The sequence below is a fragment of the Scyliorhinus canicula genome, chromosome 17, assembly GCF_902713615.1.
Source record: "Scyliorhinus canicula chromosome 17, sScyCan1.1, whole genome shotgun sequence".
In the NCBI taxonomy this organism is placed as follows: domain Eukaryota; kingdom Metazoa; phylum Chordata; class Chondrichthyes; order Carcharhiniformes; family Scyliorhinidae; genus Scyliorhinus; species Scyliorhinus canicula.
Window position 1 is genome coordinate 109256286 of NC_052162.1, and position 12760 is coordinate 109269045.

Genomic DNA, 12760 nt, shown 5'->3' on the forward strand with positions numbered 1-12760 from the left:
GATGAGTCTCCGTGTAAAGAGGTCATGGCATTAACTGCGCACTGGTTAGGGCACAGTAACACGACCTGAAATAATTCAGAATGTGATGGACGGCAGTTTCTTTCACTCATAAATATCTGGCGTGTGCTGTCTCATCCGTTTTACAGGAGCCGCAGTGTGTGCTGCGAGGGTGTTGTGAATTTCAGCTTGTGCGACTATTTCACCTCACTGTCAATAGAATGTTCCAACTCACGGCAATCGAAGCTGTTCTTGGCTGATTATGTCTCCAGTGCTTCAAGGAAACATGTCACTTTATCGGAGAAACCTAACGCTGATGAAGAAAGTCTGAAATTAAAACAAAACCTTGAGGTTTCGTGGGTAAACAAGGTTAATTGTTTAGATACCTGGTTTGACTGAGGAATAATGAGAAGCTTACGTGAATTCCGTTCGAAAATCGCAAACCGACTATCTTAATTCTGCATTCCGAACATTTACGTTTGCATTAATACATTTATCCTGCTGACACTGGAAATCAGAAAAGAGAAAATGCAGCATCTGGGAAGCGAGAACGAGAGCTCTAATTTCGAGTGAGTTTGACTGTTCTGCCGAGTTGTCGATTAACAATCCAGTCGTTGATTTGAAATGAGTGGTTTCGTCTGTCACTCAGCGTTTTGATACAGTGCCAGATCTGTGGAAAAACCTCTAATCGGACACACTCCAATTCGCAAGAACAGATCATGTTTGCATTGTCACCCCTTTTTCTTCTTTTCCAGTCAGACTCTCTGTATTCAATCTCTTCTTTGGTGACAACTAAAACCTCTACTGGCAGCGGTGGGATTCGAACCCACGCCCCCGCAGAGACTGGAGCCTAAATCCAGCGCCTTAGACCGCTCGGCCACGCTACCACATGAAGCAGGGCCTTCGTCATACTCTTCACTAGCACTGATCCTGAAATAGATCAGAAGTAAAGTAGTTGGGACCAGCCCTTGGGAACGTCGAGCCTGCTTCGGCAGCTGATTAGATCATCATGAACTGTGGCAGAAACAGAAATTATCTCCAGTCTGAAACACAATGGCTTGCAACGAAGGCTCGGCAACATTTCAACTGTCCTTCACCTCGCTTCTTTCTGAATCTCCTGTTCCGAAATGACAACAACATTTCCTGTTGATTTTTTGCAGAATGGGACACAGTGTGACAATGAGATTTATGTGTTCTACCATGATATATATGACTTCCAACTCACCCTTGTGGCAAGAACAACAAAACCTTAAATTCAGGGCCCGCAATCAAAAGAGCAGTGACAGAAATGTCAAATATTGGCCACCACAGACGTTACAGGTTTCCACAACGTTCACAAACAGGGCGCCGAGGATCCTGTCGATCTCTGCCTCTGGTGCAGTCTGCAGTTTGCGCAGTGAACGTGTGCTGTTTGTGCATTCTCCCATGTCTGCGTGGTCCTCAGTCCTACAAAACAAGAATGCACCAAATAGGTGGGTTGGCGACTTTTAACAGGAGTTTCAGGGAAAAGACAGGGAATGAAGGAACACATTTTATCGGGAGGGAAATTTTGTATCCTGAGTCTGGACAGCCAACCGTTCCCCGTCGCCGCCCCCCTTTACCCGCAGCAGACTCATAGAACATAGAACGATACAGCGCAGTACAGGCCCTTTGGCCCTTGATGTTGCACCGACATGGAAAAAAAACTAAAGGCCATCTAACCTACACTATGCCCTTATCATCCATATGCTTATCCAATAAACTTTTAAATGCCCTCAATGTTGGCGAGTTCACTACTGTTGCAGGTAGGGCATTCCACGGCCTCACCACTCTTTGCGTAAAAAGCCCACCGCTGACCTCTGTCCTATATCTATTACCCCTCAATTTAAGGCTATGTCCCCTCGTGCTAGCCACCTCCATCCGCGGGAGAAGGCTCTCGCTGTCCACCCTATCTAACCCTCTGATCATTTTGTATGCCTCTATTAAGTCACCTCTTAACCTTCTTCTCTCTAACGAAAACAACCTCAAGTCCATCAGCCTTTCCTCATAAGATTTTCCCTCCATACCAGGCAACATCCTGGTAAATCTCCTCTGCACCCGTTCCAAAGCTTCCACGTCCTTCCTATAAGGAGGCGACCAGAACTGTATGCAATTTTCCAAATGCGGCCGTACTAGAGTTTTGTACAACTGCAACATGACCTCATGGCTCCGGAACTCAATCCCTCTACCAATAAAGGCCAACACACCATAGGCCTTCTTCACAACCCTATCAACCTGGGTGGCAACTTTCAGGGATCTATGTACATGGACACCGAGATCCCTCTGCTCATCCACACTACCAAGAATTTTACCATTAGCCAAATATTCCGCATTCCTGTTATTCTTTCCAAAGTGAATGACCTCACACTTCTCCACATTAAACTCCATTTGCCACCTCTCAGCCCAGCTCTGCAGCTGATCTATCTCCCTCTGTAACCTGCAACATCCTTCCGCACTGTCTACAACTCCACCGACTTTAGTGTCGTCTGCAAATTTACTCACCCATCCTTCTGCGCCCTCCTCTAGGTCATTTATAAAAATGACAAACAGCAACTGCCCCAGAACAGATCCTTGTGGTACGCCACTCGTAACTGAACTCCATTCTGAACATTTCCCATCAACTACCACTCTCTGTCTCCTTTCAACTAGCCAATTTCTGATCCACATCTCTAAATCACCCTCAATCCCCAGCCTCCGTATTTTCTGCAATAGCCGACCGTGGGGAACCTTGTCAAACGCTTTACTGAAATCCATATACACCACATCAACTGCTCTACCCTCGTCTACCTGTTCAGTCACATTCTCAAAGAACTCGATAAGGTTTGTAAGGCATGACCTACCCTTCACAAAACCATGCTGACTATCCCTCACGTTTTCCCATTTACCGACCAGCGTCCGACTATGTCGGAGAAACTTAACGCTGATGAAGAAAGTCTGAAATGAAAATAAAACCTACAGGTTTCATGGGTAAACCAGGTTAATTCTGGTTAGAATAAGGAATGATGAGAAGCCTACGTGATTTCTGTTACAAAGCCCCAATTCCACCATCTGAATTCCTGGCCTCAAACACAAGCTCTACGATTGCACTGAAATAATTATACTGTGGCCGCTGGAAATGTGCATGAAAAAGAAAATACAGCATCTGTGATGAGAGAAATACAGTAAGAAGTGTCCCAACACCAGGTTAAAGTCCAAGAGGGTTAATCAAATCACGAGCTTTCCACTGTTCCTTCCTCAGGTGAATGAAGAGAGAAATCGAGTTCTCATTTCATGTCAGCATGACCCTTCTGCAGCGTTTACTATTTAAAATCCTGTTGTTGATTGAAACCAATGTTGTCGTCTGTCATTCGGCATTTTGATCCGGTGCCATATCTGGGGAAGTGCCTCAAGGCCCACACACTCCATTCCGCAAGAAAACTAAGCATTTGCTCTTTGTTCTTTTTCAGACAGACGCACAAGCTCTGTGTTCAATGAGATGTAGATCCCAAAAGTGCAAATGTTACTGGCAGCGGTGGGATTCGAACCCATGCCTCCGCAGAGACTGGAGCCTTAATCCAGCACCTTAGACCGCTCGGCCACGCTACCACATCAAATACTACCTTAATCGTGCCCTTCCTGATACTGAGATGGGTCAGTTTGACAGATCTGTCATTGGACTCGAAACGTTACATCTTTCCTCTGCCTGCAGATGCTGCCAGCATTTTCTCTTTAGATCAGAAGCAAAGGCATTGTGAAAAGCCCTTGGCAATTGCGAGCCTGCTCCGTCAGCGATTCAGAACTGTGCAACCAACAAGTCATCTCCAGCCTGAAACACAACGGGTTGCAACGACGTCTATCGCGTGTGTGTGTTTGAAGCTGGGACGACTTTAAGTGTGTTGGATGCGCGATTAACATTTATCTAACACCTAACCTGTTGTATTTGTGCTATACTTAATTATCATTATTGTCAATAATTAAATTAATTGTGTTTACATTTGAAAACCTTTTGACTGTCGATGTTGAACAGCTGAGGGCAAACTACTTCAGATGTTTTCCTAGAAATATTTATTAATTTCAATTCTGATGAGTCTCCGTGTAAAGTGGGCATGGCATTAACTGCGCACTGGTTAGCGCACAGTAACACGACCTGAAATAATTCAGAATGTGATGGCCGCAGTTTCTTTCACTCATAAATATCTGGCGTGTGCTGTCTCATCCGTTTTACAGGAGCCGCAGTGTGTGCTGCGAGGGTGTTATGAATTTCAGCTTGTGCGACTATTTCACCTCACTGTCAATAGAATGTTCCAACTCACGGCAATCGAAGCTGTTCTTGGCTGATTATGTCTCCAGTGCTTCAAGGAAACATGTCACTTTATCGGAGAAACCTAACGCTGATGAAGAAAGTCTGAAATTAAAACAAAACCTTGAGGTTTCGTGGGTAAACAAGGTTAATTGTTTAGATACCTGGTTTGACTGAGGAATAATGAGAAGCTTACGTGAATTCCGTTCGAAAATCGCAAACCGACTATCTTAATTCTGCATTCCGAACATTTACGTTTGCATTAATACATTTATCCTGCTGACACTGGAAATCAGAAAAGAGAAAATGCAGCATCTGGGAAGCGAGAACGAGAGCTCTAATTTCGAGTGAGTTTGACTGTTCTGCCGAGTTGTCGATTAACAATCCAGTCGTTGATTTGAAATGAGTGGTTTCGTCTGTCACTCAGCGTTTTGATACAGTGCCAGAGCCTCAAATCGGACACACTCCAATTCGCAAGAACAGATCATGTTTGCATTGTCACCCCTTTTTCTTCTTTTCCAGTCAGACTCTCTGTATTCAATCTCTTCTGTGGTGACAACTAAAACCTCTACTGGCAGCGGTGAAATTCGAACCCACGCCCCCGCAGAGACTGGAACCTAAATCCAGCACCTTAGACCGCTCGGCCACGCTACCACATCAAGCAGCGCCTTCGTCATACTCTTCGCTGGCACTGATCCTGAAATAGATCAGAAGCAAAGTAGTTGGGACCAGCCCTTGGGAACGTCGAGCCTGCTTCGGCAGCTGATTAGATCATCATGAACTGTGGCAGAAACAGAAATTATCTCCACACAATGGCTTGCAACGAAGGCTCGGCAACATTTCAACTGTCCTTCACCTCGCTTCTTTCTGAATCTCCTGTTCCGAAATGACAACATTTCCTGTTGATTTTTTGCAGAATGGGACACAGTGTGACAATGAGATTTATGTGTTCTACCATGATATATATGACTTCCAACTCACCCTTGTGGCAAGGACAACAAAACCTTAAATTCAGAGCGCGCAATCAAAAGAGCAGTGACAGAAATGTCAAATATTGGCCACCACAGACGTTACAGGTTTCCACAACGTTCACAAACAGTGCGCCGAAGATCCTGTCGATCTCTGCCTCTGGTGCAGTCTGCAGTTTGTGCAGTGTACGTGTGCAGATTGTGCATTCTCCCATGTCTGCGTGGTCCTCAGTCCTACAAAACAAGAATGCACAAAATAGGTGGGTTGGCGACCTTTAACAGGAGTTTCAGGGAAAAGACAGGGAATGAAGGAACACATTTTATCGTGAGGGAAATTTTGTATACTGAGTCTGGACAGCCAACCGTTCCCCGTCGCCGCCCCCCTTTACCCGCACCAGACTCCGCCCCCACGTTTTCCCATTTACCGACCAGCGTCCGACTATGTCGGAGAAACGTAACGCTGATGAAGAAAGTCTGAAATGAAAATAAAACCTACAGGTTTCATGGGTAAACCAGGTTAATTCTGGTTAGAATAAGGAATGATGAGAAGCCTACGTGATTTCTGTTACAAAGCCCCAATTCCACCATCTGAATTCTGGGCCTCAAACACAAGCTCTACGATTGCACTGAAATAATTATACTGTGGCCGCTGGAAATGTGCATGAAAAAAGAAAATACAGCATCTGTGATGAGAGAAATACAGTAAGAAGTGTCCCAACACCAGGTTAAAGTCCAAGAGGGTTAATCAAATCACGAGCTTTCCACTGTTCCTTCCTCAGGTGAATGAAGAGAGAAATCGAGTTCTCATTTCATGTCAGCATGACCCTTCTGCAGCGTTTACTATTTAAAATCCTGTTGTTGATTGAAACCAATGTTGTCGTCTGTCATTCGGCATTTTGATCCGGTGCCATATCTGGGGAAGTGCCTCAAGGCCCACACACTCCATTCCGCAAGAAAACTAAGCATTTGCTCTTTTTCAGACAGACGCACAAGCTCTGTGTTCAATGAGATGTAGATCCCAAAAGTGCAAACGTTACTGGCAGCGGTGGGATTCGAACCCACGCCTCCGCAGAGACTGGAGCCTTAATCCAGCGCCTTAGACCGCTCGGCCACGCTACCACATCAAATACTATGTTAATCGTGCCCTTCCTGATACTGAGATGGGTCAGTTTGACAGATCTGTCATTGGACTCGAAACGTTACATCTTTCCTCTGCCTGCAGATGCTGCCAGCATTTTCTCTTTAGATCAGAAGCAAAGGAATTGTGAAAAGCCCTTGGCAATTGCGAGCCTGCTCCGTCAGCGATTCAGAACTGTGCAACCAACAAGTCATCTCCAGCCTGAAACACAACGGGTTGCAACGACGTCTATCGAGTGTGTGTGTTTGAAGCTGGGACGACTTTAAGTGTGTTGGATGCGCGATTAACATTTATCTAACACCTAACCTGTTGTATTTGTGCTATACTTAATTATCATTATTGTCAATAATCAAATTAATTGTGTTTACATTTGAAAACCTTTTGACTGTCGATGTTGAACAGCTGAGGGCAAACTACTTCAGATGTTTTCCTAGAAATATTTATTAATTTCAATTCTGATGAGTCTCCGTGTAAAGTGGGCATGGCATTAACTGCGCACTGGTTAGGGCACAGTAACACGACCTGAAATAATTCAGAATGTGATGGACGGCAGTTTCTTTCACTCATAAATATCTGGCGTGTGCTGTCTCATCCGTTTTACAGGAGCCGCAGTGTTTGCTGGGAGGGTGTTGTGAATTTCAGCTTGTGCGACTATTTCACCTCACTGTCAATAGAATGTTCCAACTCACGGCAATCGAAGCTGTTCTTGGCTGATTATGTCTCCAGTGCTTCAAGGAAACATGTCACTTTATCGGAGAAACCTAACGCTGATGAAGAAAGTCTGAAATTAAAACAAAACCTTGAGGTTTCGTGGGTAAACAAGGTTAATTGTTTAGATACCTGGTTTGACTGAGGAATAATGAGAAGCTTACGTGAATTCCGTTCGAAAATCGCAAACCGACTATCTTAATTCTGCATTCCGAACATTTACGTTTGCATTAATACATTTATCCTGCTGACACTGGAAATCAGAAAAGAGAAAATGCAGCATCTGGGAAGCGAGAACGAGAGCTCTAATTTCGAGTGAGTTTGACTGTTCTGCCGAGTTGTCGATTAACAATCCAGTCGTTGATTTGAAATGAGTGGTTTCGTCTGTCACTCAGCGTTTTGATACAGTGCCAGATCTGTGGAAAAACCTCTAATCGGACACACTCCAATTCGCAAGAACAGATCATGTTTGCATTGTCACCCCTTTTTCTTCTTTTCCAGTCAGACTCTCTGTATTCAATCTCTTCTGTGGTGACAACTAAAACCTCTACTGGCAGCGGTGGGATTCGAACCCACACCCCCGCAGAGACTGGAGCCTAAATCCAGCGCCTTAGACCGCTCGGCCACGCTACCACATGAAGCAGGGCCTTCGTCATACTCTTCACTAGCACTGATCCTGAAATAGATCAGAAGTAAAGTAGTTGGGACCAGCCCTTGGGAACGTCGAGCCTGCTTCGGCAGCTGATTAGATCATCATGAACTGTGGCAGAAACAGAAATTATCTCCAGTCTGAAACACAATGGCTTGCAACGAAGGCTCGGCAACATTTCAACTGTCCTTCACCTCGCTTCTTTCTGAATCTCCTGTTCCGAAATGACAACATTTCCTGTTGATTTTTTGCAGAATGGGACACAGTGTGACAATGAGATTTATGTGTTCTACCATGATATATATGACTTCCAACTCACCCTTGTGGCAAGAACAACAAAACCTTAAATTCAGAGCGCGCAATCAAAAGAGCAGTGACAGAAATGTCAAATATTGGCCACCACAGACGTTACAGGTTTCCACAACGTTCACAAACAGTGCGCCGAAGATCCTGTCGATCTCTGCCTCTGGTGCAGTCTGCAGTTTGTGCAGTGTACGTGTGCAGATTGTGCATTCTCCCATGTCTGCGTGGTCCTCAGTCCTACAAAACAAGAATGCACAAAATAGGTGGGTTGGCGACCTTTAACAGGAGTTTCAGGGAAAAGACAGGGAATGAAGGAACACATTTTATCGTGAGGGAAATTTTGTAACCTGAGTCTGGACAGCCAACCGTTCCCCGTCGCCGCCCCCCTTTACCCGCACCAGACTCCGCCCCCACGTTTTCCCATTTACCGACCAGCGTCCGACTATGTCGGAGAAACTTAACTCTGATGAAGAAAGTCTGAAATGAAAATAAAACCTACAGGTTTCATGGGTAAACCAGGTTAATTCTGGTTAGAATAAGGAATGATGAGAAGCCTACGTGATTTCTGTTACAAAGCCCCAATTCCACCATCTGAATTCTGGGCCTCAAACACAAGCTCTACGATTGCACTGAAATAATTATACTGTGGCCGCTGGAAATGTGCATGAAAAAAGAAAATACAGCATCTGTGATGAGAGAAATACAGTAAGAAGTGTCCCAACACCAGGTTAAAGTCCAAGAGGGTTAATCAAATCACGAGCTTTCCACTGTTCCTTCCTCAGGTGAATGAAGAGAGAAATCGAGTTCTCATTTCATGTCAGCATGACCCTTCTGCAGCGTTTACTATTTAAAATCCTGTTGTTGATTGAAACCAATGTTGTCGTCTGTCATTCGGCATTTTGATCCGGTGCCATATCTGGGGAAGTGCCTCAAGGCCCACACACTCCATTCCGCAAGAAAACTAAGCATTTGCTCTTTGTTCTTTTTCAGACAGACGCACAAGCTCTGTGTTCAATGAGATGTAGATCCCAAAAGTGCAAACGTTACTGGCAGCGGTGGGATTCAAACCCACGCCTCCGCAGAGACTGGAGCCTTAATCCAGCCCCTTAGACCGCTCGGCCACGCTACCACATCAAATACTATGTTAATCGTGCCCTTCCTGATACTGAGATGGGTCAGTTTGACAGATCTGTCATTGGACTCGAAACGTTACATCTTTCCTCTGCCTGCAGATGCTGCCAGCATTTTCTCTTTAGATCAGAAGCAAAGGCATTGTGAAAAGCCCTTGGCAATTGCGAGCCTGCTCCGTCAGCGATTCAGAACTGTGCAACCAACAAGTCATCTCCGGCCTGAAACACAACGGGTTGCAACGACGTCTATCGAGTGAATGTGTTTGAAGCTGGGACGACTTTAAGTGTGTTGGATGCGCGATAAACATTGATCTAACACTTAACCTGTTGTATTTGTGCTATACGTAATTATCATTATTGTCAATAATCAAATTAATTGTGTTTACATTTGAAAACCTTTTGACTGTCGATGTTGAACAGCTGAGGGCAAACTACTTCAGGTGTTTTCCTAGAAATATTTATTAATTTCAATTCTGATGAGACTCCGTGTAAAGTGGGCATGGCATTAACTGGGCACTGGTTAGGGCACAGTAACACGACCTGAAATAATTCAGAATGTGATGGACGGCAGTTTCTTTCACTCATAAATAACTGGCGTGTGCTGTCTCATCCGTTTTACAGGAGCCGCAGTGTTTGCTGGGAGGGTGTTGTGAATTTCAGCTTGTGCGACTATTTCACCTCACTGTCAATAGAATGTTCCAACTCACAGCAATCGAAGCTGTTCTTGACTGATTATGTCTCTAGTGCTTCAAGGAAACATGTCACTTTATCGGATGAAACTTACCGCTGATGAAGAAAGTCTGAAATTAAAACAAAACCTTGAGGTTTCGTGGGTAAACAAGGTTAATTGTTTAGATACCTGGTTTGACTGAGGAATAATGAGAAGCTTACGTGAATTCCGTTCGAAAATCGCAAACCGACTATCTTAATTCTGCATTCCGAACATCTACGTTTGCATTAATACATTTATCCTGCTGACACTGGAAATCAGAAAAGTGAAAATGCAGCATTTGGGAAACGAGAACGAGAGCTCTAATTTCGAGTGAGTTTGACTGTTCTGCCGAGTTGTCGATTAACAATCCAGTCGTTGATTTGAAATGAGTGGTTTCGTCTGTCACTCAGCGTTTTGATTCAGTGCCAGGTCTGTGGAAGAGCCTCAAATCGGACACACTCCAATTCGCAAGAACAGATCACGTTTGCATTGTCACCCCTTTTTCTTCTTTTCCAGTCAGACTCTCTGTATTCAATCTCATCTGTGGTGAAAACTAAAACGTCTACTGGCAGCGGTGGGATTCGAACCCACGCCCCCAGCAGAGACTGGAGCCTAAATCCAGCGCCTTAGACCGCTCGGCCACGCTACCACATGAAGCAGGGCCTTCGTCATACTCTTCACTGGCACTGATCCTGAAATAGATCAGAAGCAAAGTAGTTGGGACCAGCCCTTGGGAACGTCGAGCCTGCTTCGGCAGCTGATTAGATCATCATGAACTGTGGCACAAACAGAAATTATCTCCAGTCCGAAACACAATGGCTTGCAACGAAGGCTCGGCAACATTTCAACTGTCCTTCACCTCGCTTCTTTCTCAATCTCCTGTTCCGAAATGACAACAACATTTCCTGTTGATTTTTTAGCAGAATGGGACACAGTGTGACAATGAGATTTACGTGTTCTACCATGATATATATGACTTCCAACTCACCCTTGTGGCAAGAACAACAAAACCTTCAATTCAGGGCCCGCAATCAAAAGAGCAGTGACAGAAATGTCAAATATTGGCCACCACAGACGTTACAGGTTTCCACAACGTTCACAAACTGAGCGCCGAGGATCCTGGTTCGATCTCTGCCTCTGGTGCAGTCTGCAGTTTGCGCAGTGAACGTGTGCTGTTTGTAGACCGTTTGTAGACCGCTCGGCCACGCTACCACATCAGATGCCATCTTAATCGTGCCCTTCCTGATACTGAGATAGGTCAGTTTGACAGATCTGTCATTGGACTCGAAACGTTACATCTTTCCTCTGCCTGCAGATGCTGCCAGCATTTTCTCTTTAGATCAGAAGCAAAGGCATTGTGAAAAGCCCTTGGCAATTGCGAGCCTGCTCCGTCAGCCATTCAGAACTGTGCAACCAACAAGTCACCTCCAGCCTGAAACACAACGGGTTGCAACGACATCTATCGCGTGTGTGTGTTTGAAGCTGGGACGACTTTAAGTGTGTTGGATGCGCGATTAACATTTATCTAACACTTAACCTGTTGTATTTGTGCTATACGTAATTATCATTATTGTTAATAATCAAATTAATTGTGTTTACATTTGAAAACCTTTTGACTGTCGATGTTGAACAGCTGAGGGCAAACTACTTCAGGTGTTTTCCTAGAAATATTTATTAATTTCAATTCTGATGAGACTCCGTGTAAAGTGGGCATGGCATTAACTGGGCACTGGTTAGGGCACAGTAACACGACCTGAAATAATTCAGAATGTGATGGACGGCAGTTTCTTTCACTCATAAATAACTGGCGTGTGCTGTCTCATCCGTTTTATAGGAGCCGCAGTGTTTGCTGGGAGGGTGTTGTGAATTTCAGCTTGTGCGACTATTTCACCTCACTGTCAATAGAATGTTCCAACTCACAGCAATCGAAGCTGTTCTTGACTGATTATGTCTCTAGTGCTTCAAGGAAACATGTCACTTTTTCGGTGAAACTTACCGCTGATGAAGAAAGTCTGAAATTAAAACAAAACCTTGAGGTTTCGTGGGTAAACAAGGTTAATTGTTTAGATACCTGGTTTGACTGAGGAATAATGAGAAGCTTACGTGAATTCCGTTCGAAAATCACAAACCGACTATCTTAATTCTGCATTCCGAACATCTACGTTTGCATTAATACATTTATCCTGCTGACACTGGAAATCAGAAAAGTGAAAATGCAGCATTTGGGAAACGAGAACGAGAGCTCTAATTTCGAGTGAGTTTGACTGTTCTGCCGAGTTGTCGATTAACAATCCAGTCGTTGATTTGAAATGAGTGGTTTCGTCTGTCACTCAGCGTTTTGATTCAGTGCCAGGTCTGTGGAAGAGCCTCAAATCGGACACACTCCAATTCGCAAGAACAGATCACGTTTGCATTGTCACCCCTTTTTCTTCTTTTCCAGTCAGACTCTCTGTATTCAATCTCATCTGTGGTGAAAACTAAAACGTCTACTGGCAGCGGGGGGATTCGAACCCACGCCCCCGCAGAGACTGGAGCCTAAATCCAGTGCCTTAGACCGCTCGGCCACGCTACCACATGAAGCAGGGCCTTCGTCATACTCTTCACTGGCACTGATCCTGAAACAGATCAGAAGCAAAGTAGTTGGGACGAGCCCTTGGGAACGTCGAGCCTGCTTCGGCAGCTGATTAGATCATCATGAACTGTGGCACAAACAGAAATTATCTCCAGTCCGAAACACAATGGCTTGCAACGAAGGCTCGGCAACATTTCAACTGTCCTTCACCTCGCTTCTTTCTCAAACTCCTGTTCCGAAATGACAACAACATTTCCTGTTGATTTTTAGCAGAATGGGCCACAGT

The 12760-nt window shown here is 44.7% G+C and overlaps 8 non-coding genes across 8 annotated transcripts; all 8 read right to left on the reverse strand.

The window, feature by feature from the left end:
- Window positions 1-802: 802 nt before the first annotated feature.
- trnal-uag lies at window positions 803-884 on the reverse strand. Its single transcript has one exon. It is a non-coding gene; the product is annotated as a tRNA-Leu (tRNA).
- A 2634-nt stretch (window positions 885-3518) lies between these two features.
- Window positions 3519-3600, reverse strand: trnal-aag. The gene has a single exon. It is a non-coding gene; the product is annotated as a tRNA-Leu (tRNA).
- Window positions 3601-4866: 1266 nt separating this feature from the next.
- trnal-uag lies at window positions 4867-4948 on the reverse strand. Its single transcript has one exon. It is a non-coding gene; the product is annotated as a tRNA-Leu (tRNA).
- A 1351-nt stretch (window positions 4949-6299) lies between these two features.
- Window positions 6300-6381, reverse strand: trnal-aag. The gene has a single exon. It is a non-coding gene; the product is annotated as a tRNA-Leu (tRNA).
- Window positions 6382-7659: 1278 nt separating this feature from the next.
- On the reverse strand, window positions 7660-7741 carry trnal-uag. Its single transcript has one exon. It is a non-coding gene; the product is annotated as a tRNA-Leu (tRNA).
- A 1366-nt stretch (window positions 7742-9107) lies between these two features.
- trnal-aag lies at window positions 9108-9189 on the reverse strand. Its single transcript has one exon. It is a non-coding gene; the product is annotated as a tRNA-Leu (tRNA).
- Window positions 9190-10468: 1279 nt separating this feature from the next.
- Window positions 10469-10551, reverse strand: trnal-uag. The gene has a single exon. It is a non-coding gene; the product is annotated as a tRNA-Leu (tRNA).
- A 1841-nt stretch (window positions 10552-12392) lies between these two features.
- trnal-uag lies at window positions 12393-12474 on the reverse strand. The gene has a single exon. It is a non-coding gene; the product is annotated as a tRNA-Leu (tRNA).
- Window positions 12475-12760: the final 286 nt, after the last annotated feature.